Here is a 4,665-nt window from a genome sequence, read left to right as displayed (position 1 = left end):
GGTTTTTCAACAGAAAACGTTGTCTACAATAATTAGAAAAGTTTTGTGGCCAAGTATAGACAAGAATACAGAAATTGCAACGAAGTGTTGAGATGGGCTATATAGCTCTTATTCTTATAAGTGGAGTTACTTTAAACTATAACATTTTTTGGGCAACAAAGTTAATGCTAGAAAGTGAGCTGGAAACCTTGACAAATTGTTTCAAAGAGCAACTACGACTAACCAACTAAGAGTCAGCTTGGTTAAGAATCTTTCTTAAAACTCAGCCTCAACTGAGTACGGAGTTATCATACGGATGATACTATCCGTACTGATCGATATATGTTGAAAAAATCTGATTTTAAACTAATTTTTATTAATTATTTGTGAAAAATCTACAGCTGTAGTTAATAGCTATATTTATAGCTGAATTTTATACATTTTTTATAGCTGTTTTGTAGGTAGTTATAGCTATAATTATAGCTATAAATTATAGGCATATTAATAGCTATAAATTTTTGACTGAGCATTGGCATTCAATTTAATCAAAGTCAAGACTGGACCACAAGTCGCAGCAACCAATCATTTCTCCGCCCAACGATGACGCAGCTCATATGACGTTTTTCTTATCACTCTTACATTATTTGAACAAAATACCGGAAGATAAGCTTTTTATTTTTAGAAATCAGGTAACTGATACACCAGAAAATCGTGTTCTTTCCAGACGAAAAAAAAAAATGACGATGATAGTAAGCTTCTCTTTTGATGCATTTTGTTCCTGCACATATGCAGTGCAATTAATTAAATTTGTTCTAGACTGTTTCGTTGTTGACATCAAACTTATACGCTCACAAGCTTATGAAACGACAGTTAAGACCAAATCCAACTGGAAAATGGGAAATTTATCAAATCCCGTTTACAATCAAAGCAACCTTGATAATAAATTTTTCGTTGTTGTCTTAATATTGACATGCTTCTTCTGCATTGGGTGGAGTAATACGATATTTTGTTGTTCGGTAAAATTTTACTATGGCTTTAATTTGTGTTTTTATTTCAGTAAAATCTCAACTACCAATTCATCCAAGGGCTGCGTTAAATCTGTTATAAACCACTTCACCCGGTCCATCACCTGCTGGTACAAAAATGGGATTGCCAAGTAACCAGTCTAATTTTCAATGTATTGAGCAAAATAAGGTTCCACACTACAATCCACAGCAGTACCAACAAAATCAAAACATGCCGGTGTACTCTGCTCAAACTGCTCAAACTCACACTCGGCCACCTTGTCAATATTCGGATCAGATAGTACCTACTTATCAAACAGGTAATATAAGAGTGTCGTTTGACTCACAAACAGAAAGCATAAGTAATCATCCCAACGGGAATATTATTCAACAAGATGTTAATGGTGCGGCTCCACCAAGTTTTGGATCTTCTTTGAGAGTTGTACCACCATCACGACTGTTAAACAATTCTGCTTCAGTTAATATCCCCACAACTCCTTGCGAAAACAATTCTATGGATACGATTCCGCCTGAACAGTCGAGATCTCAAGACCAATCCTTTATTCTGATACAAAGTTTATTTACAAGAAACGAGTCGCTTGAAGACGCAAATGCAAGCGTACTGAAAGATTCTTCTCTATCCATCCAAACTTTTGGAGCAACAGACAACTTTTAAAGATTTTCATAAAAAAAATCTTACTTCTCACTATTTTCACGTATTTATAATTATTCATGTCTTAAAACTTTGATGTTCAATTTGGATTGAGATTAAAAAAAATTGTTAAACATATTAATAATTTCAAACGATCTAAGTCATTTTTTACCATCGTCAGTTTCGTTTTTATAAAGTTCTTTGAAATTTTCTTGAGCGTTTTGTTTTTTAAAAAAATTTGGAAAAACTTTGCTCGTCTTACCATTGTTTTCTTTTTATAACTTTGCATGAGATCTGAGTTTTGTAGAAGGGCAACTACAGATACGTTTTCTTAGTTATGAGAACTAATTTAAAACTGCTACTTTTTTATATTTACCAATTTGTCATTTAGTCTTCAACGTAAAATATGTGAATCTCCTAATAACAATTATAGTAAAAAAACACCTTTTTGAAATGTAACTTTTATTTTTATCATTTTACGTACAGAGGTTCAATGAAACAGTTTAAGTTTAATTTTTAAAACAGTCTATACTTGTTACTGTTAAGTTTCTTCTACAGTACGATTTTATAAATGAAAAAGGAGAGTTTAATAAGAACGATAAAAATATTTATTAATAGTAGCATATCTATTGTAATGTTAAGTATTTCGTTAATTTGTATAATTATTCTAAAAATATTAGCTATGTGAATTAAAGTAGAAATTATGCCCTGCATTACTATTAGAAATTTGTACTTAACATTTTTAATAAAATTTTGTATTGATAAGAAAAATCATGCTAAAGTATCACTGCTTTTTGCTATCAAACTTTTTTTAATGATTTTACAAAATCTTATTTTGATAAGTATACTTTTATGTACGAGTACAATGATTGAAACCTACTTAATATTTTTTAATTCCTTAATTTATAGCTTTTGATTAATGAAAACATTCTTCAATCATGATTGCATACGTTTTTAATAAAAAGTTGTTGCAATGCTGTCCTATTATCCCTAACTTCAATAAATAAGAGCGTCTATAATATTATTAACGAGTATTGTACTTTTGCAAGGCCTTATAGAAAAGGTTAAACAGTAAAATTTTGTGGACTTCATGGTATCTTTTTTTGAAGGACCATAGTTAACTTCAACTCTGTTTGGAGTTTGTAGCTAGTAGTTGCCACGCGACAAACGGTAGTGTTTGTGCCTGGTGGTGCATGTCACCAGCAAAAGTACTAGGCCCTAGGGACTTCTTGTGCTTGCCCTAGTTGAATGCGCAACAGGTGCAAGCACTATTTTTCCTACCAAGAACATATCCGACCCTCCAAAATGCCCGAGGTATGAAAATTATATTTTCTGTATTTGTTATCTTAATAATATAAAGATTTTTGCTTTGTTTATTTTAGGTTGAGGGGCTAATCACTTGCAGTCCTTCAAAAATTTTCTCATAAAATACTCTCAGTCCTCTTAGTCCTCTTTCCAGTCCTCTGTAAGTCCTCTACTCAGACGGTAGAACAAGAGTGCATTAGTAAGTACTGAAAAAAACGAAGAGGACTTATATAGAGGACCAGGAGTACTTTAGAGAGGACTCGTGAAGACTGAGAGGACTATACGAAGGACCAAGAGGACTCTAGTTAATAATGAGTATACGACATAATACACAATTTTTGCAATGAACATGCTGCTATTATCTATATCCATTTTAAATGGTTATTGAAATTCTAAACGAATGTGACTTCCAAAAAATAATATATAATGTTTTTATAGGTTTATAGATTTTATAAATTACACTTAAATTGATTGTTTTAAAATTTTTATCACTTGAAGTACGTAAAAATGATACATTATGATAATATACTATCTTGCCTTTCAAGTTTTTGAATAAGTGTTAGAATAAAACATATAAGTTGTTATACATTTAGAACTCCGTTTATTAATGATGAGTTCTGGAACAATTGTTAAAACTTGTAAATTAAAAAAAGTATTAAATAAAGTGTTGTAGTTACAGTATGTTTCAGAAGTAGCAAAACTTTTACCCGAGGCGCAAACTGGCCACTCTATGAACTAATAAAATATTATAGGCATGTGACTCTAATGCTTGTCGGTAAATTAGAATTCAATACGTCCAATAGGTATACAAGCGAACGTCGATACACTTTAATCATTGTATCAATAGGCGCATATGAATAGATGGCGGTACTCTTCATACAAGCACTCTCTATTACCATCTATACATGCCCTTTCTCAATATATAAGATATAGAAAATACTTGATAATACAAATCCGCATAATTTCTTTTTCAAGAAATTTTTCTTTTTGAAGAAATAATTAAGAACGAGAAAAAATCCTCCCCGGGTGCGGATCGAACACACAACCTCCTGTTTACTAGACAGTTGCTCTACCACTTGAGCTACCGAGGAGCTGTGCATTCACTCGCATCGTAAGTTTAGATAAGTTCTCGTTCTCAATTCTTAAGCTGTCTTTCATCTAAGCTCGATATTGTAGGCATGTAATTCTAATGCTTGTCGGTAAATTAGAATTCAATACGTCCAATAGGTATACAAGCGAACGTCGATACACTTTAATCATTGTATGAATAGGCTCATATGTATAGATGGCGGTACTCTTTATACACGCACTCTCTATTACCATCCATACATGCCCTTTCTCAATATATAAGATATAGAAAATACTTGATAATACAAATCCACATAATTTCTTTTTCAAGAAATTTTCCTTTTTGGAGAAATAATTAAGAACGAGAAAAAATCCTCCCTGGGTGCGGACCGAACACACAACCTCCTGTTACATTAGCATTAGAGTCACATGCCTACAATATCGAGCTTAGGTGAAAGACAGCTTAAGAATTGAGAACGAGAACTTATCTAAACTTACGGTGCAAGTGAATGCACAGCTCCTCGGTAGCTCAAGTGGTAGAGCAACTGTCTAGTAAACAGGAGGTTGTTTGTTCGATCCGCACCCGGGAAGGATTTTTTCTCGTTCTTAATTATTTCTCCAAAAAGGAAAATTTCTTGAAAAAGAAATTATGTGGAT

At 32.5% G+C, this 4,665-nt stretch overlaps 1 non-coding gene across 1 annotated transcript; it reads right to left on the bottom strand.

The window, feature by feature from the left end:
- Positions 1-3,958: 3,958 nt before the first annotated feature.
- Positions 3,959-4,031, bottom strand: TRNAT-AGU (transfer RNA threonine (anticodon AGU)). Its single transcript has one exon. It is a non-coding gene; the product is annotated as a tRNA-Thr (tRNA).
- Positions 4,032-4,665: the final 634 nt, after the last annotated feature.

Source organism: Copidosoma floridanum, unplaced genomic scaffold, assembly GCF_036245765.1.
Source record: "Copidosoma floridanum isolate Cflo_tuat_1 unplaced genomic scaffold, Cflo_Japanese_pri ptg000008l, whole genome shotgun sequence".
Taxonomy (NCBI): domain Eukaryota; kingdom Metazoa; phylum Arthropoda; class Insecta; order Hymenoptera; family Encyrtidae; genus Copidosoma; species Copidosoma floridanum.
Note: the sequence above shows the minus strand (reverse complement) of the source record. Positions and strands in the feature narration are given on the sequence as shown.